The sequence below is a fragment of the Mesoplodon bidens genome (assembly GCF_964165515.1).
Source record: "Mesoplodon bidens genome assembly, chromosome: X".
NCBI lineage: Eukaryota > Metazoa > Chordata > Mammalia > Artiodactyla > Ziphiidae > Mesoplodon > Mesoplodon bidens.
This window is the reverse complement of record NC_138163.1, coordinates 93,255,790-93,281,942: the sequence shown is the minus strand read 5'-3', so window position 1 is coordinate 93,281,942 and position 26,153 is coordinate 93,255,790. Positions and strand designations below refer to the sequence as shown.

General features: G+C 39.9%; 1 long non-coding RNA gene across 3 annotated transcripts; it reads right to left on the bottom strand.

Moving 5' to 3' along the window:
• Positions 1-1,559: 1,559 nt before the first annotated feature.
• On the bottom strand, positions 1,560-26,076 carry LOC308608510. 3 transcript variants are annotated; one of them, XR_014014184.1, is made up of 6 exons: positions 25,988-26,076; positions 24,941-25,044; positions 16,668-16,735; positions 9,515-9,560; positions 5,491-5,605; positions 1,560-4,062 (listed from the first exon to the last, which is right to left on the bottom strand). It is a non-coding gene; the product is annotated as an uncharacterized lncRNA (long non-coding RNA). The 3 variants fall into 3 exon arrangements; XR_014014185.1 differs by lacking the exon at positions 1,560-4,062 and adding an exon at positions 4,428-4,993; XR_014014186.1 differs by lacking the exons at positions 1,560-4,062; positions 9,515-9,560 and adding an exon at positions 4,428-4,993.
• Between the last annotated feature and the right edge of the window lie 77 nt (positions 26,077-26,153).

Genomic DNA, 26,153 nt, shown 5'->3' with positions numbered 1-26,153 from the left:
TGTCGCATCTGCCTGGCAACATTCCAACCTTGAATCAGTCCAACTGTCCGCCTTTTCCATGCCTGTGCCCAGGCAGCTAAACACTGCTGGAGAAAACTATTCAACCTCACAGATTTGTGCCACTATGAACCTCATGGTCCCCAGCTTCTACCAGGCCCTCGGTGCTGACCCACAACCCTACTATGCGTTCCCGGGCAGCCTTCTCTCTCATGCTCTGCAACAGCCATTTCTAACCTCCCTTCTCCTCAAACCCCCAACTTCTCCAGCTGTCCCCTGACCCTCAGCAGATGACCCCACCTCCTGCTTCACAGAGTAAACAGAAGTCACCAAAAAGGAAGTTCTTTCCTTCTTGCCACCAAACCTACAGAATCTGTCCCTTGTTCCTTCCCAACAGCATTTAAACATACCCAGGTCTCTTCCATCTAAAAATTACCAAAAAATCTCCCTCTCCAACCACCTCCCTCTCTTCCCTCTATAAACGTCTCAAGAGTCGCCTACATTTAACTGTCTTAATTTTCCCACTTCCCACTTATCTTTCAACCCACTCCAATCTGCCTCTACTATTTGCCTGATACTGCTCTCTTATCAAGGTCTGCCACGGCCCACGTCACTAAATCCAATAGAATTTATTCAGAGGTTATCTTACCTGACTTCTTGGTAGCATTTAGCACTAGTGACCACTCCCTCCTCCTTAAACCACTTCCATGACACCACACTCTCAGTTTTCTCCTGCTTCCTTGGTAACTCCTTTATGCTTTCCAGACTCCTCCTTGTCCAACTCTTAAATGCTGATGCTCTTTAGGTTTTGGCCTGAGCTCTCTTCTCTCTCTCTGCTCTTTCCTATGATTATTACATTCATTCTCATGGTTTCAACTATCATTTCTTTGCTGATGACTCCCAAATTGATACAAGTCCAGGTACTTCTCCTGACCTATGCGTTCAGCGGGTTAATAGACAGATAGCTCTACCTGAATACCCTGGGGACACCTAAAGCCTCAGCTTCTCTCCAACTCCAGGTATCCTCCTCCCAGCCTTTGTGTCCTTCTTTGTGCCTTACCTTAGCGAATGACCGCAGTCAAGGCAGAAACCTGAGCTGTACCCCTCTTCTTTCTCCTCCACTCCCATGCAATCACCAAGTCCTGTCATTCTTATCTCCTGAATATCTCCCAAATTTATTTACATAGTCTTTTATTTCTGCTGCTACTACCCTAATCTAGGCCAGCACCATTTCTAACCTGAATATTGTCACAACCTCCCTGTTTCAGTCTTATTCCCTGGAATCTAGTCTCTTCACTGTAGGCAGTATGATCTTTTGAAAAGGTAAACCAAAATCATATCACTCTCACGTTTAGAACCCTTCAATGAGTCCCCCACTTGCTCAGAAGGAAAACTACCTTCCTCAACAGGCAAAGTCAAGCTGGGCTCTTCATGATTTGACCACCACCAGCCTTTCCAGACTCCATGCTTGAGTCAAAGCTGAAATTATTGGACTGTTCCTTAGTCTGTCTAGCTTTGGAGTCTTTGCATATGCTGTTGCATCTGCAAGAAATTCTGTCCACATCTCCCCTGTTCCATTTCATTTGTTCTTCAGATCTCTGCTCATTTGACGAATGCCTTTTGAGCACACACTTTGGGCCAGGCACCATATGAGGCACTACTTATGCAGTGGTGAATAAGACAGACATGAACACGATCATGGAAAAACAAACTCGGCCCTCAGAATTTCAGTCTGGTGCTGGAGAGGACTTGAGGTAAACAAATACATAATTACAACATATAAACACACAAAATTACAAGTCGTCATAAGGCTATAAAGAGTTGGAACAGGGTGATAGGAAAGAGAATAACAGGTGGGGGCAATTTAGCCTGAGATTCAGGCAAGGCCGATACTTAAGGTGAGTAAAGGAATGGGAGTTAGCCCATGAAGAGTGGAGGCAAAAGTGTCCCAGGCAGAGGCCACGGCAAGTGAGAAGGCCCTAGGAAGAAAGGGAAAGGGTATACTTAGGAACTGCAGGAAGGCCAGTGTGGCTGGAGCATAGTGAGCTGAGGGCAAGAGGTATGGGATGTGAAGTTGAGGCGGTAGGCAGGCAGAAGCCAGCTTATGTTGGGCTTTATAGGCCGTGGTGAGAATAGATCTTATCCTATGAGCAATAAAAAGGTGCTGAAGCAGTGCTTTTAAATGTGGGTCAACCTGCAGAAGGTACTGAAATCAATTTGAGAAAAGAATAGAAAATATCAGAACGTATCATAGGATTATGTAGGAAGGGTAAGCATGTCTCAGTTTGCATCATATGTGATCATGATGAAATAGTATCTCTTTTGTAGATACTTCCTATCCCCCAAATGCTGAAATACACTAAATTGAAAGGTTTTAAGCTTGGGATTGACATGGTATAATGTTTAAAGAGATTACTTTGGCTGTTGTGGATTGGATTGGAGGTGGACAAGATTAGGAGTCTACTGCAATCAGAGATGACGGTGAGTGGACTAAGGTGGCAGAGGTGGAGATGAAGAGAGGTAGATTTGAAAGATATTTAGAATTGAAAGGGCTTGGTGTGGTGGCTTGCGGGTGGGAGGGAGAGGGAGGAATCAAGGATACCTCCCAGGGACCTGGTGACGTGAGGCCAGGTCATTCATCGAGATGAGGAAGACAGAAAGAGGAACAGGTTTTCAGGGGAAGATCAAGAGTTCAGTTTTACATGCCCTTGAAATAGCCAAAGGAAGAAGTCAAGCAGATAGTGGTATATATTGTACATCCCAGAGAGGTCTGGTTTCAGATATAAATGAGAGTTGGCAGTACAGCGATAGCATTAAAAAACGAGAGAAGTCGTCAGTCTGAGACAGAACAAAGAGAAAGGAAGAGGATCCATGACTGAGCTCTGAGAAATTTCAAGTTTAGAGGTTGGATGAAGGAGTAGGAGGTGGTAAAGAGATAGGGACATAACTAGCGACGTGTCAGGGATGTTTTAAGAGTGCTGAGAAGTCAACTAAAATGAGGATTGAAAGGGGTCCATTGGATACGGCAATACGGGTGTTGGTAGTGACCTTGATATAAGTAGTTTTGGAGGAGTGGTGGGGTGGAAACCAGAATGGATGAAGAGTGAATGGATACACCACTGGTAGGAGTGTAAACTGATACAACCACTCTAGAAAATGTTGGCCATTTTCTAGTAAAGCTGAGCTATGCACATACTCTAGGTCCAGCAATTTTAGGTGTCTATCCCAGAGCGGTAGTTGCCACAATGTGGTCTGGGGATCCTGAGGGCAGGGATGGGGGGTGGGGGAACCAAAGCCATAGTACTAGAAAGATGTTATTTGCTTCTTTTACTCTCATTCTCTCAAGTACGTACATAGAGTGGAGTTTTCCAGAGGCTACATGACATGTAATATCACAACAGATTGAATGCAGAAGCAGATATGAGAATCCAGCTGTCTTCTATTAAGCCATACAGTAAAGAGATTTGCAAAAATGTAAAACAATGCCACTCTTCTCACTATATTCTTTTTGTTTTGGAAAATAGAGTTATTTTTCATAAAAATGTTACTTTTGTTAAATGTAATTGGCTTATTATTTTTAATATATTTAAGCTTTCTCGGTTTTAATTTCTAATACAGCAAGTATCAATTGGTATAACCCACATACGCCAAAGCTTTTTAGGGTCTACATTGATTTTTAAGAATGTAAAGCAAGTCCTGAGACCAGAAAGTTTGATAATCGCTCCCCTAGAGAAATCCTCACATGTGTATACTGGGAGACACTACAAGAGTGTTCACCAAAGCCCGTTTGAAACAGCAAGAAACAGAAACAAGAAAATAAGATGAATAAATTGAGACATATTTATACAATGGAATACTATAATTAAATAAATGAATGGAGCTTCCCTGGTGGCGCAGTGGTTGAGAGTCCACCTGCCGATGCAGGGGATGCGGGTTCGTGCCCCGGTCCGGGAGGATCCCACATGCCACGGAGCAGCTGGGCCCGTGAGCCACGGCCGCTGGGCCTGCGTGTCCGGAGCCTGTGCTCCGCAACGGGAGAGGCCACAACGGTGAGAGGCCCGTGTACTAAAAAAATAATAATAATAAAACAAATAAAAATAAATGAATGAACTTCAGCTACATGTATCAACATGGATAAAACTCAGGAAACCTAATACTGATTGAAAAAAGTCATGAAAGAATATGTTTATATCAAGTTGAACAACATTCAAAATTATACAATATATGGATGCAGTAATATGTTGTAAAACCATACAAAAAAGCAAGGCATGAAAAATGACACTGGTTACCTCAGGGAGGGGAAGAAGATGTGACTGGGGAGGGCTACATGGCGGGTTTTGTCATTCAGAAATGATTTGTTTTTGAAGCTGGGTGATGGGTACAGGTACATAGGTATTTGTTTTATAATTTATTCAAACTGTACAGATATGTATATTATAAAATTTTTAATGTATTATCATGAAAAATAAAATTTTAAAAGCAGGAATAATTGGATAGAGTGCTGGTGGGAGGGTAGATTGTTACAGGACCCTCCCCGAGGTCAGAGGGAATAAAACACTGCCCCCCATCCTGCTGAAGTGGAGCTAGGTGTGTAGGCGATTTCCTTGTGAAACATGGCTGTGAATGGGAACAGAGCCCAGAGAGCTAAGGTGATGGTAGGAGGAGGGGCAAAGAATGATTTTTCTAAGATGGGAGATACTAGACTATGCTTGTTTGCTGCTGGGAAAGACCCAGAGACCACAGAGAGGGACCGGCTGGGAACACAGAAGAGAAAGGGAATAATGGAAGGGAAAGGAGCGGCTGGGGTCTGGGGCACTGGGCCTCAGAGAGAAGGAGAGATCCTCAGGCCCTTCATTGTAACAGGAAGGAATGAAACAAAAGATGAACACAGATACTGGGAGGTTTAGAGATTCAGTGGTGGGAAGATGAAGGTCCTGGAACAATTCTCCCATGTCTGATGGCTTTTATCACTGAAGCATGAGATAAGATCATTTTTCTGTAGAGAGAATAGAAATATTAGTCAGTCTTTCTTAATAGCACGGTTGATAGAAATTTTTTACTATTGATAGTTTAGAAAAGTTTCAGCTTTACAATAATGTACATTTTTAGGACTATTGTCAAATTTGGGAAAACCTGTTTAGTTTCTTTCATATATGAGCTGTAAGATGTCAGGGCATTTCAATTTTCTTATAGAGTGAAGAGTACACACCTTCAGTACTCTTTGATTTTTCGCTGATTGTTAAGCAGGGCCTTGGAAGAGACACATGAGGGACCCTGAAGCTTCACTGACCTCTCTGTAAATCTGTCTTTGGCCTCTTTGAACTACTTTCTCCTCCAGGAAGCATTCTCTTGATTTTCCCTGGCCGAGGTTCTCCCACAGGGCTTTATTCCTGTCACTCACAGGACTTTTCTCACTCTCTCTGAGGTAGCCAGGTCATCCTCCTTTGCTAGATAGAGGGAGCTCCAGAGGGTAAGGAGTCAGGACACACTTACCTTGGTTCAGCAGTCTTCCATCAGTCTGTGAGTGAGTCTTCACTGGAGCAGTGTGGCATGGTGGTCAAATATGTAGGCCTTGGAGGCAGGCAGATTGGAATTTGATTTTTTGCACCTTGGGTGTACAGAAAGAACAGGGTTCATCCTAATCCTTGGTTCATGACATACTCTCACCATTGGTCCAGGCTGGGGCTTCACTCCTAGCTCCTCTGTGTGACCCTGGGTAAGTTACTCATTGCTCTAAGTCTCAGTTTCCCCATCTGTAAACTGGGGATGATAACAATACCTACTACATCAGAGTTTTGAGGATTCAATAACATAATCCATGAAACGCATGCACAGTCCCCAGTACCTAATGTTTAATAAATGGTAGCCCTCCACATGATTGGGAGTATACTATAGGTGGAGGATACAGTGTTGCATAACAAAGGCCCAGGCCCTGCCTTCCTGAGCTCACAGCCTATTGGGTACCACACAGCCCAGTGCCAGCCCTGATATATCCGAGACTTGTGAGTGGTTGTTGAATCAAAATCACTTCATTCTGTGCCTCTATTTCTTTTATTTTTTACTGTCACCCCAGTTCACCATCACTGTCACCACCTTTCAGATGTCTCCCATCTCTTATTTTGCTCTCTCTTGTCTTTCTGTTTACATCTCTCTGGTGGTTTCTCTTTCCTATCTCTCCTATTCTCTCTCAATCTCTCCCCTTCTTGCTATTGCTCCCTCTCTCTCTCTCCATTGCCTCTGTTGGGGGTTGCCTTGTCTCTATCCTGTCCCCATCTAACTTATGGTTCTCCTCTTGGTCTGTGTCTCCATCCTCACATATATAATACCATATTACCCTACCTCATCTGTTTCTGAATCTGTGTTCCAAAATTTCTGTCTTTTCTGTTTCTCTTTCAATTTCCTTTGGCTCCTTGGCCTCTTTTCTGTCCACCCCTCTGTCTCCATCACTCTGTACCTATTTATCTTATCTCTGCCTGTCTCCCAGTTCTCATCTTTCTATTTACGTTGCTGCATTCATCTGTCTCTGTTCCCCACCTATCTTTCTCTATTTCTATTCTCACCTTTCTGTTCCAGTCTCTGTCTTCACCCCAGCCTCCCATCCCCTCACAACTAACATTTACCTTCTCTTTGTTTCTCTCTCACACACATACCCCTATGTTGGTCTTCTTGCCCTTGTTTCCCTCTTTGAGTCTCTCCTCATCTATCACCCCTTTTCTACCTCTTACCATCTCTCTTGCTGGGTGGCTCTCCTCATGTGCCTGTCTCTTGTTTCCATCTTTCTGTCCCTATGTGTGTTTCATCTGTTTGCTATCTTGTCCCCAGATCCCTGTCTGTATCTCTCTGTCACTGACAGAGTAGTCAAGAGTATGGCCTCTGGTGTTAGATTGTTTGGATTCCAATCCGAGTTGTGCTGCTGACTTGCTGTGCCTCAGTGTCCTCATCTGTAAAACAGGGCTGATAACAGTACCTGCTTCAGTGTTACCAAGAGCATTAAATGAACTAACACATGCACAGCTTGTAGAACCATGCCTCAAATATAACAAATGCTCAAAAATATTAGCTCCTAAAAATAAATAACAAGGACCTACTATAGCACAGGGAACTGTATTCAATATCTTGTAATAACCTATAATGGAAAAGAATATGAAAAAGACTATATATACCTATATATTTACATATATATAATTGAATCACTTTGCTGTACACCTGTAACATTGTAAATCAACTATACTTCAATTAAAAAAACATTAGTTTTGGGGGCTTCCCTGGTGGCGCAGTGGTTGAGAGTCCGCCTGCCGATGCAGGGGACACGGGTTCGTGCCCCGGTCCGGGAGGATCCCACATGCTGCGGAGCAGCTGGGCCCGTAAGCCATGGCCGCTGAGCCTGCGCGTCCGGAGCCTGCGCTCTGCAACGGGAGAGGCCACAGCAGTGAGAGGCCCGCGTACCGAAAAAAAAAAATTAGTTTCTATATCATCAACCTCTTCCTCCTCAACACCATCTCCGTTTCTATCTTTGTCTATCTAATCCCAGTCACTCTCTTTATCTACCTGGCTGTTATCATCTCTGTGTCTCTATCCTCATGTTTTATGTAACTGCCTTTCTGACCCCAATCTCTGTGTCTCTGTCCCCATCTCTCTCTCTCCCTACATTCCAGCCTCATTTCTGTCAGTCCCTCTTTTTCTACACTGCCCATTCAATCCGTCTGTACATCTCTCTGTCCCTAACCTTCTTTGTTTATTTATCACCATTTCTGACTATCTGTTCCTACCATTCAGGCCCTATTTCTTGGTCTCTGTCTCTTTATCTCCTTGTTCTCATTTCTCTATCCCCCATTCCCATATCTATCTTTATCTATTTCTTTATAAAAATCGTATTCTGTTTCTTTCTCCTCATCTCCCTGTGTCTTCTTCTGGCCTCTCTGGACAATTTAGATTGGAATTGGTCTGGTAGATAATGTGGAGCTATAAAAGGGTTTAGGAGGAAGCAGTAGGCCTGGCAAGAGGCAAGTGGCAGGGTGTGGAATTTCATGGCTCTGCCAAATCCTCCTGAAAGACGTGGCCTCTGAGGTCAAGGTTAGCATAAACCCCCTCAACTCAGCCTCTTCAAGAAAGACAAAGAATGCTGCAGTTATTGGGAGGACCAGGAAGGGGTATTTTTCTGAGTGAAATTCCATCCGGAAGCTGGAATCCAGAGCATTTCCTGTTGTAATGTTTCTTCCAGACTTGGAGAGTCTGAACTTGCCACGTAGCATGTGCACTGCATACATTTATTTCTACAGTAAGACACAGAGATGCATACATAATCCCCCACCCTCAGAGATGCAGACATGTGCAGAGACATAAAGATACACATAGAATCAAGAACCCTCACAGTTGCAGATACTCCAAGACATGGAAAATCACACAGAATGAATTACCAGCTGGCAGAGATGCTGATGTACACAGGGACATTGAGAGAACCATGGAAATACCCCCATCACAGCTCACGGAACCATGCAAACAGATACAGAAAAATAACTACACAGAAAAATTGTTCTTTTTCAGCCTGACATTCATATAAACAGAAACACACCAGAGCATCATGTATGAAAACACACCTTTATAGAAGTGTGCACATTCATACATAATCACAAATATCCAAAGCAACAGAGAATCACATATAGCCATTGCTTTGCTGAAAGTGTAGAGGTAGCCAAACTTCCTCTGGCCCCCAAATGACAGATATGCTGCTCCTCTTGTGCCCCCCTCTCTGTGAAGGCACCACCAAGTACTCAAGCCAGAAATCTGACTGCTAGGAACTAGACAGAAATAATTGGAAAGATCTAGATAAAGTTTTTTTCCTAGAAAAATATAAAATAATAAAAATGGCAGAGGAAGTAGAGAACATGAATAGACCACTAGGCATTAATGAAACTGAAATGGTAGGTAAGGACATCCCTTCCCCCCAAATCCAGGCCTAGATGGATTTACAGGTATAGTGTGCGGGACTCTCAGGAGTTACTTCTCTTCTTATACAAGTTATTCCAGAAAATAGAAAAGGAGAGAAAGCTGCCTAGCTCATTTTATTTGTCTAGTAAAATCTTGAAGTCTTGATTTTAAAAACAGATAAGGACAATTAAAGAAAATTGTAGGCTCATTTCACTTATGAATATAGATGCATAAATCTTAAACAAAATATTAGCTAATCGAATCCAACAGTATTTTAAAAATACATCACAATCAAATGGAGTTAATTCCAAGAATGCAAGGATAATGCATTCAAACTCAGAAAAATCTATCAATGTAATTTACCACATGAATAGACTAAGGGAGTATAATCGTATGAGTATCTCAATTAATGTAGAAAAAGTATGCTACATGTCTACTTACAATGAAAACTCTTTAAAAAATACAAATAGAAGGCAAATCTCTTAACTTGGTGAAGGTTACATACCAAAACTTTACAGCATATTTTGCAGTAAATGGAGAAATTTAAGATGCATTTCCTTGAAGGTAAAGAAAAAGACTAGATACTTACTCTCACCAACTACTGTTTAACATAGAACTGGAAGTCTTCTTTAATACTATAAAGGGAGAAAAAGAAATGAGACATGTAAGGACTGGAAGAGAAGAGATAAAACCAACAGATTCAACTGACATACTATTAGAATTAAAAAGAGTTCAGCAAGGTTGCCAGGTACAAAATCAACTTATAAAAATCAATACATTATTTACATTAGCAATAAACAACTAGAAAAAACAAGATACCTAAAATTAATCACTAGACCAAAGTATAAACTGTTCTAAATGTCAGGACAACTAAAAAAAATCAGAAAAAAACCCCATTCACAGAAAGATAGACAAGATGAAAAGGCAGAGGGCTATGTACCAGATGAAGGAACAAGATAAAACCTCAGAAAAACAACTAAATGAAGTGGAGGTAGAAAACCTTCCAGAAAAAGAATTCAGAATAATGATAGTGAAGATGATCGAGGAACTCGGAAAAAGAATGGAGGCAAAGATAGAGAAGATGCAAAAAATGTTTAACAAAGACCTAGAAGAATTAAAGAAAAAACACCAAGAAGAATTAAAGAACAAACAAACAGAGATGAACAATACAATAACTGAAATGAAAAATAAACTAGAAGGAATCAATAGCAGAATAACTGAGGCAGAAGAACAGATAAGTGACCTAGAAGACACAATTGTGGAACTCACTGCCATGGAACAGAATAAAGAAAAAAGAATGAAAAGAAATGGAGACAGCCTGAGACCTCTGGGACAACATTAAACACAGCAACATTCACATTATAGGGGTCCCAGAAGGAGAAGACAGAGAGAAAGGACCCAAGAAAATATTTGAAGAGATTATAGTCGAAAACTTACCTAACATGGGAAAGGAAAGAGCCACCCAAGTCCAGGAAGCGCAGACAGTCCCAGGTAAGATAAACCCAAAGAGAAACACACTGAGACACAGAGTAATCAAATTGAAGAAAATTAAAGACAAAGAAAAATTATTGAAAGCAACAAGGGAAAAATGACAAGTAACATACAAGGGAACTCCTATAGGGTTAACAGCTGATTTCTCAGCAGAAACTACAAGTCAGAAGGGAGTGGCATGATATATTTAACGTGATGAAAGGGAAGAATCTACAACCAAGTTTACTCTACCTGGCAAGAATCTCATTCAGATATGATGGAGAAATCAAAAGCTTTACAGACAAGCAAAAGCTAAGAGAATTCAGCACCGCCAAACAAGCTGTACAACAAATGCTAAAGGAATTTTCTAAGTGGGAAACACAAGAGGAGAAAAGGACCTACAAAAACAAACCCAAGAAAATTAAGAAAATGGTCATAGGAACATACATATAGATAATTACCTTAAACGTGAATGGATTAAATGCTCCAACCAAAAGACACAGGCTCACTGAATGGATACAAAAACAAGACCCATATATATGTTGTCTACAAGAGACCCACTTCAGACCTAAGGACACATACAGACTGAAACTGAGGGGATGGAAAAATATATTCCATGCAAATGGAAATCAAAAGAAAGCTGGAGGAGCAATACTCATATCAGATAAAATAGACCTTAAAATAAAAATGTTATAAGAGACAAGGAAGGACACTACATAATGATCAAGGGATGAATCCAAGAAAAAGATATAACAATTATAAATATATATGCACCCAACACAGGAGCACCTAAATACATAAGGCAACTGCTAACAGCTCTAAAAGAGGAAATCAACAGTAACACAATAATAGTGGGGGGCTTTAACACCTCACTTACACCAATGGACAGATCATCCAAACAGAAAATTAATAAGGAAACACAAGCTTTAAATGACACAATAGACCAGATAGATTTAATTGATATTTATTTATAGGACATTCCATCCAAAGACAGCAGATTGCACTTTCTTTTCCAGTGCATACGGAACATTCTCCAGGATAGATCACATCTTGGGTCACAAATCAAGCCTCAGTAAACATAAGAAAACTGAAATCATATCAAGCATCTGTTCTGACCACAACGCTATGAGATTAGAAATGAATTACAGGGAAAAAAACGTAAAAAACACAAACACATGGAGGCTAAACAATACGTTACTAAATAACCAAGACATCACTGAAGAAATCAAAAGAGGAAATCAAAAAATACCTAGAGAAAAATTACAATGAAAACATGACGATCCAAAACCTATTGGATGCAGCAAAAGCAGTTCTAAGAGGGAAGTTTATAGCAATACAAGCCTACCTCAAGAAACAAGAAAAATCTCAAATAAACAACCTAACCTCACACCTAAAGGAACTAGAGAAAGAAGAACAAACAAAACCCAAACTTAGTAGAAGGAAAGAAACCATAAATAACAGAGCAGAAATAAACGAGATAGAAACAAAGAAAACAATACAAAAGATCAATAAAACTAAAAGCTGGTTCTTTGAGACAATAAACAAAATTGATACACCATTAGCCAGACGCATCAATAAAAAAAGGGAGAGGACTCAAATCAATAAAATTAGAAATGAAAAAGAAGTTACAACAGACACTGCAGAAATACAAAGCATCCTAAGAGGCTACTACAAGGAACTCTATGCCAATAAAATGAACAACCTGGAAGAAATGGAGAAATCCTTAGAAAGGTATAACCTTCCAAGACTGAAACAGGAAGAAATAGAAAATACGAACACAGCAATCAGAAGTAATGAAATTGAAACTGTGATTAAAAATCTTCCAACAAACAAAAGTCTAGGACCAGATGGCTTCACGGGTGAAGTCTATCAAACATTTAGAGAAGAGCTAACACCCATCCTTCTCAAACTCTTCCAAAAAACTGCAGAGGAAGGAACACTCTGAAACTCATTCTATGAGGCCACCGTCACCCTGATACCAAAACCAGACAAAGACACTACAAAAAAAGAAAATTAGAGACCAGTATCACTGATGAATATACATGCAAATATCCTCAACAAAATACTAGCAAACAGAATCCAAAAACACATTAAAAGGATCATACACCATGACCAGGTGGGATTTATCCCAGGGATGCAAGGATTCTTCAATATATGCAAATCAATCTATGTGATACACCATATTAACAAACTGAAAATAAAAAGCATATGATCGTCTCGATAGATGCAGAAAAAGCTTTTGACAAAATTCAACAAGCATTTATGGTAAAAACTCTCCAGAAAGTGGGCATAGAGGGAACCTACCTCAACATAATAAAGGCCATATATGACAAAACCACAGCAAACGTCATTCTCAATGGTGAAAAACTGAAAGCATTTCCTCTAAGATCAGGAACAAGACAAGGATGTCCACTCTTACCACTGTTATTCAACATAGTTTTGGAAGTCCTAGCCACAGCCATCAGAGAGGAAAATGAAATAAAAGGAATACAAATTGGAAAAGAAGAAGTAAAAGTGTTACTGTTTGCAGATGACATGACACCATACATAGAGAATCCGACAGATGCCACCAGAAAACTACTAGAGCTAATCAATGAATCTGGTAAAGTTGCAGGATACAAAATTAATGCACAGAAATCTCTTGCATTCCTATACACTAATGATGAAAAATCTGAAAGAGAAATTAAGGAAACACTCCCATTTACCACTCCAACAAAAAGAATAAAATACCTAGGAATAAACCTACCTAGGGAGACAAAAGATCTGTATGCAGAAAACTATAAGACACTGATGAAAGAAATTAAAGATGATACCAACAGATGGAGAGATATACCATGTTCTTGGATTGGAAGAATCAATACTGTGAAAATGACTATAGTACCCAAAGCAATCTATAGATTCAATGTAATCCCCATCAAATTACCAATGGCAGTTTTTACAGAACTAGAAGAAAAAATCTTAAAATTTGTATGGAGACACAAAAGACCCCAAATAGCCAAAGCAGTCTTTATTTTTTTTTAAATTTATTTATTTTATTTTTGGCTGCGTTGGGTCTTTGCTGCTGCGTGCGGGCTTTTCTCTAGTTGCAGCAAGCGGGGGTTACTCTTCCTTGCGGTGCACAGGGTTCTCATTGTGGTGGCATCTCTTGTTGAGGAGCACGGGCTCTAGGTGTGCGGGATTCAGTAGTTTCAGCACGCGGGCTCAGTAGTTGTGGTTCGCAGCTCTAGAGTGCAGGCTCGGTAATTGTGGCGCATGGGCTTAGTTGCTCTGTGGCATGTGGGATCTTCCTGGACCAGGGCTCGAACCCGTGTCCCCTGCATTGGCAGGTGGATTCTTAACCACTGCGCCACCAGGGAAGCCCTAGCCAAAGCAGTCTTGAGGGATAAAAATGGAGCTGGAGGAATCAGACTCCCTGACTTCAGACTATACTACAAAGCTACAGTAATCAAGACAATATGGTACTGGCACAAAAACAGAAATATAGATCAATGGAACAGAATAGAAAGCCCAAAGATAAACCCAGCACCTACGCTCAACTAATCTATGACAAAGGAGGCAAGGATATACAATGTTGAAAAGACAGTCTCTTCAATAAGTGGTGCTGGGAAAACTGGACAGCTACATGTAAAAGAATGAAATTAGAACACTCCCTAACAACATACACAAAAATAAACTCAAAATGGATTAGAGACCTAAATGTAAGACCGGACACTATAAAACTGTTAGAGGAAAACACAGGAAGAACACTCTTTGACATAAATCACAGCACGATCTTTTTTGATCCACCTCGTATAGTAATGGAAATAAAAACAAAAATAAACAAATGGGACCTAATGAAACTTAAAAGCTTTTGCAAAGCAAAGGCAACTACAAAGAAGACGAAGAGACAGTCCTCAGAATGGGAGAAAGTATTTGCAAACGAATCAACGGACAAAGGATTAATCTCCAAAATATATAAACAGCTCATGCAGCTCAATATTAATAAAACAAACAACCCAATCCAAAACTGGGCAGAAAACCTAAATAGACATTTCTCCAAAGAAGACATACAAATGGCCAAGAATCACATGAAAAGCTGCTCAACATCACTAATTATTAGAGAAATGCAAATCAAAACTACAATGAGGTATCATCTCACAGCAGTTAGAATGGGCATCATCAGAAAATCTACAAACAACAAATGCTGGAGAGGGTGTGGAGAAAACGGAACCCTCTTGCACTGCTATGGGAATGTAAATTGATATAGCCAGTATGGAGAACAGTATGGAGGTTCCTTAAAAAACTCAAAGTAAAATTCCCATATGACTCAGCAATCCCACTACTAGGTATATCCCCAGAGAAAACCATAATTCAAAAAGACACATGTACCAAAATGTTCATAGCAGCTCTATTCACAATAGCCCGGAGATGGAAACAACCTAAGTGTCCATCATTGGATGAATGGATAAAGAAGATGTGGCACATATATACAATGGAATATTTCTCAGCCATAAAAAGAAACGAAACTGAGCTATTTGTAATGAGGTGGATAGACCTAGAGTCTGTCATACAGAGTGAAGTTAAGTCAGAAAGAGAAAGACAAATACCGTATGCTAACACATATATATGGAATTTAAGGAAAAAAAATGTCAAGAAGAACCTAGGGGTAAAACAGGAATAAAGACACAGACCTACTTGAGAATGGACTTGAGGATATGGGGAGGGGGAAGGGTAAGCTGTGACAAAGCGAAAGATAGGCATGGACATATATACAGTACCAAACGTAAGGTAGATAGATAGTGGGAAGCAGCCACATAGCACAGGGAGATCGGCTCGGTGCTTTGTGACTGCCTGGAGGGGTGGGATGGGGAGGGTGGGAGGGAGGGAGACGCAGGAGGGAAGGGAAGTGGGAACAGATGTATATGTATGGCTGATTCACTTTGTTATAAAGCAGAAACTAAAAAAAAAAAAAAAAAAAAAAGACACATGCACCCCAATGTTCATTGCAGCACTATTTACAATAGCCAGGTCATGGAAGCAACCTAAATGCCCATCGACAGACGAATGGATAAAGAAGATGTGGTACATATATACAAGGGAATATTACTCAGCCATAAAAAGGAACAAAATTGGGTCATTTGTAGAGACGTGGATGGATCTAGAGACGGTCATATAGAGTGAAGTAGGTCAGAAAAACAAATATCATATATTAACACATATGTGTGGAATGTAGAAAAATGGTACAGATGAACCAGTTTGCAGGGCAGAAATAGAGACACAGATGTAGAGAACAAACATATGGACACCAAGGTGGGAATGTGGCAGGGGCATGGTGGTGTTGTGATGAATAGGGAGATTGGGATTGACATATATACACTAGTATGTATAAAATGGATAACTAATAAGGACCTGCTATATAAAAAAATAAATAAAATTCATAAATCCAAAAAAATAAAAGAAAACAAAAAAAATTGAGTGTTAACTGATAAAAAAATCACAGAAAATAGACTACAAAGTAACATAATTTTAATATATAAAAATATAGCTAAAAAAGAAAATAAAACTTAATGTGACAATATTAACACCAAACATCTTTTGTGTCAATAAATATAAATGGTCTTAGCTCATCTATTTAAAGAAAAACGTTTTTCTGTTGGATCCCTGAGCAAAACCCAACTATGTATTCAAGAGAGTCAACTAAAACAAATAGATTCAGAGAGGTTAAAAATACAAGTAGGGCAAAGGTATACCAGTCAAATGCAAATAAAGCAAGCAGAGGTTGTAATCTTAATTATCAGCCAAGTTAGAAAGTCAGAATGAAAGGCATTAATTGACTGTCAATGTCATGAAAAGGAAAGACAAAGGAACTGTCCACAGGTTGGAGGAGATAATGATGACTAAATGCAATGTGGGATTCTGGTTTGGAGCCTGGAACAGAAAAAGGATATTAGTGGAAAAACTGGTGAAATCTGAATAAAGTCAGGAGTTTAGTTAATAGCAATGTACTAATGCTAATCTCTTAGTTTTCACAGATGTAGTCATATAAGATATTAACATGAGGGGCAACTAGATGAAGGGTTCTATAAAACTAAAATTATTCTGAAATAAAAAACTTATTACAAAAAAGCATTAATTGAGACAAAAAAGGCCACAATTCACAATGAAAATATAAAGTTATGAGTATTTTTGTATCAAATAACATAGCAACTTTCACAAAGCTGAAATATTAAGAGATACAAGGAGAAATAGATAATAGGTTGAAACACACTAAAAACAGGAGAAATTTAACTCACCTTTCTCATTCCAGGACAGATCAAATGAACAACAACAGCAACAAAAACCCAGTAAGAATACAGAAAACCTAAACAACAAAATCAATATTAGGCCAAGAAGAAAATCTCAATAAATCCCAAAAGGTAGAACTAATACTGACAATGTTCTCTGATCACAACTGGATAAAAGTAGAAATCAATGTAAAAAAGATCTTCCATCTGAATATATAAAATTCTCTGTCAAACAATTCTTGGGTCAAAGGGCAAACTGAAACCAAAATTGCTGAACTTCTAGACAATAATAATAATGAAAACATTACGCATCAGAATCTATGGGTACAGATAAAGCAGCAGTCAGAGAAAAGTTCATTGCCTCAAAATACTTACACTAAAAACAAGGGAAAAAATTAAATGAACCCAACTCAGAAAGTTAGTGAAAGAGAAACAGAATAAACTTAAGGGGAACAGAAGGAAAGAATTAACAAAGAGAAAAGTTCAAATAAAAGAGTTAGAAAACAGGTAACAGAAGAACTAATAAATAAATAGATTAACCAATTCTGTGAAAAAGAAATACATAAGCCATTAAATAATAATCAAGGAAAGGAGAAAGCACAAAGACACAAACCAGGAAATGAAAAGTTGGACATAACCATAGTAAGAGGACTTTTTTTTTTTTTTTTTTTTTTGCGGTACGCGGGCCTCTCACTGTTGTGGCCTCTCCCATTGCGGAGCACAGTCTCCGGACGTGCAGGCTCAGCGGCTATGGCTCACGGGCCCCGCCGCTCCGTGGCATGTGGGATCTTCCCAGACCGGGGCACGAACCCATGTCCCCTGCTTTGGCAGGTGGAGTCTCAACCACTGTGCCACCAGGGAAGCCCCAGTAAGAGGACATTTTAAACATTATAAAGGACTTCCTCATGCAACTCTATGCAAATCGTTTTAAAGATCTTGAAGAAATGGAAAACATCCTAGGAAAATATAATTTACCAAAACTCTAAAAGAGAAAAGTCCATATAGACCAATTTCCATGGAAGAAATAGAAAAAGTTATAAAGAGATACTTTCCCCCAAAAGCACTGGGCCATGATGATTTCACTGGGGAAGTCTGCTAACACTGAAAAGCAGATCATTTGAATGCTATTTTTATTTTCCTGATCCTAGATAAAGAAGGAACACTTTCATATTCTTTTTATGAAGTGAGTATAACACTGATATCAAGATCTAACAAAGATTTCACAAGAAAAAGATATAAACCAATCTTCACTTATGAATATCGATGCAAAATCCTAAATAAAATATTAGCAAACAGAATCCCTAACTATGTGGAGTTTATTTCCAAGAATGCAAAAATCATTCAATATTAGGAAATCCATTAATACAATCTAACATATTGTTGAATCTAAGGAGAAAAATCGTATCATCATTTTCAGAGATGCCAAAGAACTATTTGACAAAATTCAATACCCATCCTTTACAAAAAATTCTTTATAAAAATTTCTTCCTTAATATAATTATGTCTGCCTTATCTATCTATCCATCCATCCATTCCCAAATCCAGCAATCCAGCACTTCACTTAACCAGGAAACACTAGCAGCATTTATATGCTAAACTCACAAGGGTATCTACTCTCTCCACTACAATTTAACATTATATTGGAGGTAGCAAAAGCATTGTGATTAGAAAAGAAAAAGAAATTAGAAATTACAATTGGAATGGAGGAGGTAAAGCTATCATTACTTATAGATAAGACTGTAGAGCCAGAAAACCCGAGCAAACCAATAGAAAACTATTACAAACAAGAGAACTCAGCAAGGTAGCAGGATATAAAATTAATATATAGAAATCATTCAGTTAGAAGATATATGGAAGGGAAGGCTCCATTTATCATAGCAACAAAAAAGACAAAATAACGTCTTAGTCTGTTGGGGCTGCTATAACAGAATACCACAGACTGGTTGGCTTATAAACAACCGAAATTTATTATTCTCAGTTCTAGAGGCTGGGAAGTCCAAGATCAAGACACTCAAAGATTTTATGTCTGGGGAGGGCCCACTTCCTGGTTCACAGACAGCCATCTTCTCGCTGTGTCCTCACATAGCAGGAGTGGCAAGGGAGCTCTCTTGGGTCTCTTTTATAAGGGCACTAATCCCAGTCATGAGGGCTCCAATCTCATGATCTAATCACCTGCCAAAGGTCCTACCTCCAAACAGTATCACATTGGGGATTAGGTTTCAATGTAAAATTTGGGGGGTGGGGGCAGACACAAACATTCAGTCTACAGCAAATACGTAGAAACTTAACAAGAAATGTCTAAATCCTTCAAGAGAAAACATTTGTAACACTCTGAAGAAACAAATAGAAAGGCACCCCATTTTCTTAAATAGGAAGACTCAAAATCATAAAGATGTAAAATCAATTTATAAATTTAGTATAAGCTAATTAAAAATACCATATCTTTTCTTTTTCTGAAACTAGACAAGCTGAATTAAAGATCAAATGGAAAAATAACAAACAAGCACAGCCAGAATATCTCTGAAAAGGAAGAACAATGATGGGGGACTATTGCTACAATAATTCTCTATAAAAAACCAAAATGAATATTTAGATACCCAAACTTAGACAGAGTTTATGGTCAGCTGAGAGGTTCTACGTGCTGGATCAGGCTCTGTTGATCTCAACTCTGCCAGCTCATGTGTCTGCACTGAGCTGGCGGCTTGGCTGGAGGTTGGCTGCTATAGGATGCCTTGGCTGGGAGGACCAGGCTCATTTCTATATGTCTCTCACATCCCTCCAGCAGACTAGCCTGGGTATGTTCTCATAGCAGTGGCAGGGGTCCAAGAGAGGAAGCAGAATATGCAAGAGCTTTCTCAGGTCTCTGCTTATATCAAATTTGCTACTATCCTGTTGGTTGAAGTAAATTATATGGCCAAACTCAGTCAGTATGGGAGGGCACTACCAAAGGGTGTGGAGACACATAAAAAATTGGGGTCATTAATGCAATCTATCACAAAAGTATAAATCAAAATCTAGAATCCATAAAAGAAAACACAGATAAATTTGTTTACATAAAAATAAAGTAAAATTTGCTTGGAAAAAAAATCCATTAGCAAAGTCAAAAGAACAACAAACTGGGAAAAAAATACTGACAACTGATATCATTCACAAAGGTCTAATTTCTCTAATTATATAACAAGCTTGTAGAAATCGAGAAAATAAACAGAGCGTATAAATAGACAACTCACAGGAAAAGACAAAAATGACCCTTAAACATATGAAAAGATGCTCAACCTCACTCATCATAAGAGAAATATCAATTAAAACTAGAGTGAGACACTGTTTCTCACCTATGACATTGGCAAAAATCCGAAAGTCTTTAATGATACACTTTCTGAGTGAGGTGGTGGTGAAACACATAAACTCATACATGGGTGGTAAGTGCAAAATGGTACACCTACGGAGGGAAATTTTGGCAATATCTACCAAAGTTACAAATGTGATTCTTAGAATTTATCCTATAGAAATATCTGCATACATATGAAATGTCTATTCATTATGGCACCATTTGTAACACCAAAGGACTGAAAATACCCTGAACATCCATCAGTAGGGTACTGCAGTTATTAAATCAACTATTACACTTCCACATAATGTAACGGTTTCTCAGCTTTCAACAGTTTCAAGTCATACTACATGACTTTCCATGTAGTGGAAACTTTCTAATGCTCTGATATGTAAGGACCTGCAGGATGTATCACGTGAAAAAAGCAACATGTATAACTGTATGTATAGTATAGTATGACACCTTTTGTGTAAGAAAGAGGGAGCTGGAATAGGATATACATTTATACTTGTTTGTATCTGCATAAAGAAACACTGGAAGAATAAAAAAAATGAATAAAACTGGTAACTGTGGGCGGTGTGTATGGTGGCAACTGGGTAGAATGGACAAAGATGAGTGACAATTCTCAAAGTATAATTTTTATATAGTTTTGCTATTCAAAATGCGTGTATATAATCTATTCAAAAAATAAAAATATTCAGGGCTTCCCTGGTGGCGCAGTGGTTGATAGTCTGCCTGCCGATGCAGGGGACACGGGTTCGTGCCCCAATCCGGGGGGATCCCACGTGCCGCGGAGCGGCTGGGCCCGTGAGCCATGGCCACTGAGCCTGCGCGTCTGGAGCCTGTGCTCTGTGGCAGGAGAGCCCACAGCAGTGAGAGGCCCACGTACCGCAAAAAAAAAAAAAAAAATCAGAATAGTAACAAAAACTGTAAAGCCACTAGGAATTAACTTAGTAAAAACACACAAAAATTCTAAAGAGAAAACTTTAAACTCTTAATAAAGAGCACAGATAGAAGGTCAACTGAACAAATGAGGAGATATTCCATGATCTTGGATGGGACAAGTTAGTATTTTGATGGTGTCAACTCCCCCAAATTAATCTATAAATTCAGTGCAATCCTAATCAAAATTACAGTTGGTTTTTTGAAGAGCTTGATAAAATTTTTAAAATTTATGCAGAGATATAGTTAAGACAACCCAAAAGAAGACTAAAGAGGAGGGGACTTGCCCTATCAAATTTAAGATACATTACAAAATATTAAAAACAAGGTGGTATTAGTACAAGAACAGAAACAGACCTATGTGTGTATGTTTCATAATATATGACAAAGGTGGCATGGTAAATCAATGAAAAAGGAAGGATTGTTTAGTATTTGGTGGTGGGAAATGTGGCTCATTATGTGGAAAAAATAAAATTGCATACCTACCTATCACCACATATGAGCATGGATTCTAAATGGATTAAAACCTAAAGGTGAAAGGTAAAACTATAAAGTTAATAGAAAAAAATAGAAGAATATCTTTGTGACCTAGGAGGAGGGAGCTACTTTTTAAGTAAAACCCCCCAAACCGGGCTTTCCTGGTGGCGCAGTGGTTGAGAGTCTGCCTGCCGATGCAGGGGACACGGGTTCGTGCCCCGGTCCAGGAAGATCCCACATGCCAAGGAGCGGCTGGGCCCGTGAGCCGTGGCTGCTGAGCCTGCGCGTCCGGAGCCTGTGCTCCGCAACGGGAGAGGCCACAACAGTGAGAGGCCCGCGTACCGCAAAAAAAAAAAAAAAGAAAAAGAAAAAACACCCAAACCAAAAACCATAAAGCAAAAATGTGAGGCATTTGACTACATTAAAATTAACAGTTTCTGTTCAAATATGGCTATCATGGGCAAAGTTAAAACAGGGGGAGAATCCTGTTGGTTTCAGGGGACTGAAACCAACAGGGGACTAATAGCTAGACTATATAAGGAACTCTAGCAGATCAACAGGAAAGATAGGAACCCTAATAGAAAAAAATGGCCTAACTATACAAGCAGGCAATTTACAGAAGAGGCGTCTGACACACATCTAAAGAGATGCTCAAAAATTAATTAGTGGTAATTCCCTGGTGGTCCGGTGGTTAGGACTCTGTGCTTTCACTGCTGAGGGCGCAGGTTCAATCCCTGGTCGGGGGACTAAGATCCCACAAACCGTGAGACACGGCCAAAAAAAAATTAATTAATAATCAGAGAAATGTAAACTAAAGCAAGGTAAGATATAGTAATACCTATTAAACCTAATAGACCAGTAAAAACTAGAAAGCTGGAAAATGTTATGTGTCAGTGAGGATGTAGGGATCCAGGAATCTTTGTACACTGGTGGTAAAATTGGACTGGTGTAGCCATCCCAGAGAACCATTTAGCAGTATTAGTATTCTTAGTCAAACTAAGTATATGCACACTTCATGATGCAATCATTCTGTTCCTGGATATATGTTTCAAAAGAAATTCTCATACAGGCCAATAAGGAGACATGCACAAGGATGTTCATCACAGTATTACTTGTGGTGTCATGGAGCTGGAGGCAATCTTGCTGTCCATTATCAGGGGAACATTCAGGGAAAATGTGGTGAAGGCACACTGGTTAGCATGAGCAGTTAGAAGCAATGGATTAGATGTATACACAGCAATATGGATAGACTTTAAAAACAAAAGGCTGAATGAAAAAAGTAAGAAACAGATTGAGATACCATTTATATAAAACAAAAATGCACAGACACAAAACATTCTCCACAGTGGGACAACCTGGTGTTATGTGCCTCCTGAGGAGACACAATATGAAGTAAGTGGTATCCTCTATGTACTGTTATTGCTGAAATTATTTAACCTGAATCTAATCATGTGGAAAGAGCAGATGAATCCAGATATTCTGTGGGACATTCTACAAGAAACTGGCCTGGACTCTTGAAAAGTATCAGTGTAATATCAAGCACACAAAAAATCTAGGGGTACTATTTTAGATTAAAAGAGGTTAAAGTGCTACAACAACCAAACATAATACACAAAACTTAATTAGATACTGGGATCAAAAAATCAGAGCAGGTCTAAGAACATTTTGGGCTCAATTGGAAAATTTGAATATAGGGTATCTTTGATGGTATTATTGAATTAGTAAGTTTTCTTAGGTGTGATAATGGTATTGTGGTTATGCAGGAGAATGTCCTTATTCTAGTAGATGTGTGCTGAAGTTTTTAGGGGTGAGCTGTTATACTGCCTGCAAGAAGATGTATACATATACATATAAAGAGAAGTAGAACAAATTTGGCAAAATATTAAGAGTATATGGGCTTTCATTGTACTATTTTTTCAACTGTTCTGAATTTTGAAAAACGGAAAAATGAAAATTTTGGGGAAATACGTGCATGTAAAACAACAATACATATTTTGCAAGAACACATATATACAAAAAGCTATGTATAAAACACTTTAAAATGCTTACCTAGGGCTTCCCTGGTGGCGCAGTGGTTGAGAGTCCACCTGCTGATGCAGGGGACACGGGTTCGTGCCCCGGTCCGGGAAGATCTCACATGCCGCAGAGCGGCTGGGTCCATGAGCCATGGCCGCTGAGCCTGCGAGTCCGGAGCCTGTGCTCCGCAACAGGAGAGGCCACAACAGTGAGAGGCCCGCATACCGCAAAAAAAAAAAATGCTTGCCTACATGAAGGAAATGAGAGTGGGAAGTAGAGATGAAAGAGAATTTAAAAAACAACAAAAACCTCTCCCTAAAGTAACACTCACTCATTGAATAGATGGAAAACAAAGAAAAGCACAATGAAGAAAACTAAATTCATTGATAATTTCATTTTCTCTGTCAGCAGTTCTCAAAATGTGGTACCTGGACTAGCAACAGCAGCAGCTTCATCATCATCAACTTCTTCATCTTCTTCATCATCATCATCATCACCACCACCACCACCACCACTACCACCATCACCACCAACACCACCATCACCACCTGGGAACTTGTTAGAAATGCAAATTCCTGGGCTCTACTACAGGCTTAACTAAAACACAATTCTGGGTGTGGGGCCCAGCATCTGGTATTTTAACAAGCTCTCCCAAGTGATTCTGCTGCAGCCCAAGTTTGAGAACCACTGATCTAGATTTAGACACTATTAATTTTGTTATAGATCCTCATAGTCTTTCTAAAAAATATGAAATACTTCAGGCATACAAATAAGTATGAAGAATAATATAGCACACACCCATGTACCTATTACCCAGATAAAATATTAGACAGTCAAAGTCCCCTGTGTATTTCTCTCTCATTTTGTTCCCCAGAGGTAATCACCATTCTGCATTTGGTGTTTAATTCCTTTGTTTAAAAAATATTGTTTACATATTTATGTAATTGATAAACAAAATAGTGCATTGTATTCTAGTTTAAAAAAATCTATATAAATGATCTCACACATCATGTATCCTTCCACAACTTGCATTTTATCACAGCATTATGTTTCTGAAATTTATCTGGATTGATATACCCAATTCTGGTTCATTTTTTTCACTGTTGTATATAGTACTCTGTTGTGTGGCTATACCACTATTTATTCTCCTTTTGGTGAACTTTTAGATTGTTGAGATTTTTTTCTCTATTACTAACAGTTCTGCAATGAATATTGCTGGGTCCCAGGGCCATCTTTAACTATTCTGATGACTTCTTAATTGTTTTCCAAAGTAGTAATACCAATTTTCATTCCTATCAAAGACTTCATCACAAATTTCTTCCTCATGGTTTGTGCATTTGGGACTTTGTTTAAAAAGTCCTTCCACAGTCCTAGGTCACAAAGATATTCTCCACCCTCTCATGTGGAAATAAATAGGGATCCAGTTTTAGTTTTCTCGTTATGGTGAGCCAAACTTCCCAGCACTATCTACTGAAATGTCCATTTCCCATTGATTTGTGGTGTAGGCCTGTAAACTTACCCATTTAACAAACATTTGCTGAAGCATGCCTTGTACCAGTCTTGTGCTGGGTCCTGCTGAGGGTGTGAAGATATATGGCCCCTAGTCTCAGGGAATTCACTCTCCTGTGGAGATACAGCCACATAAATGATTACAGTACTAAGTGATAAATGCAACAATGTGCTCTGAGTTTCTCACTCAGCTGGGAAAGTTCATAGAAGCGACAAGAGTTAGGTCTTAAAGAAAAAGGAAGAATTTGCTAATGCAGGGGGGAAGGTGGAGGTGGCCAGGGCTGGTCTGGGGTCCAGAGGAGTTGTGTTTCTCTAGGGTAAGAGTTTAGAAGCCTTCCATGGATGTAGGGGCAGTGAGTCCTTCGTATGTAAGAGGTAGGAGTAGGCAGAGGAAGTCATTTTCTGCCTGGATATGCTAGAGGTTGATATCCTTGGGGTAGAGGGGCTCGGCCTCACCCCAAAGTTTAGGCTAGAGGAAGAGGAGTGGCTGGAACTAAATTATCAGGAAGAAGACATTTTCAGACTGGTAATTACTTTTTTAAGGGGGAGACCTCATTCTCCAGCCAGGTCAGGAGCTCCCTGAGATGGCTTCTGAAGAAACCCTTACTTGTCCCCACTCCAGAGGTAAATCCATTCCCTCCAGCAGACGCTGCTCTGGGGCCTGAGGGAGGGAGGGAGGGAGGGAGGAGGAGGGGAAGAAGGCAAATGGGTGGGAGAGGCTTCCAGTTGTTCGGTTTGTAGGCCTGGCCGTGGATCTGCGCTGCAGCAGAAAGAGCTCTGAGTGGCTCCCTCAGGGTTCCTCTGGGACCCCGCAAGCTGGGACGGTTGCTGGGAGCAGCTAACGTAGTCATTTCAGGTGGGTATACTCAGCAAAACATGTGACCCTGGCGGCCATTTTCTCACACCCTGCCCGTCGCCATCTTCCATTGTAGACAAAGGCACCGACCCCCCACCCTTGTCTGATGCGGCCTTGGCGATCACTTGGTCACTAAGATTCGAGAACACACATATTTAGGGCCACACATATTAGAGGCCCGCAGACAATAACTTGGCTTACAAGTAGGTTATATGGCCACACCAGCCAACGAACTGTTGCCGCCTCGCCGCCTCGCCGCCTCGCCGCCTCCCCTGCTCGGCCATTTCCTTACTTTACGGAGCGTCCGGGAGGCGGGGCCAGCGCGGCCCCGGGGAAGGGACGGGAGGGAGCGAGCCGTCAATCCTAA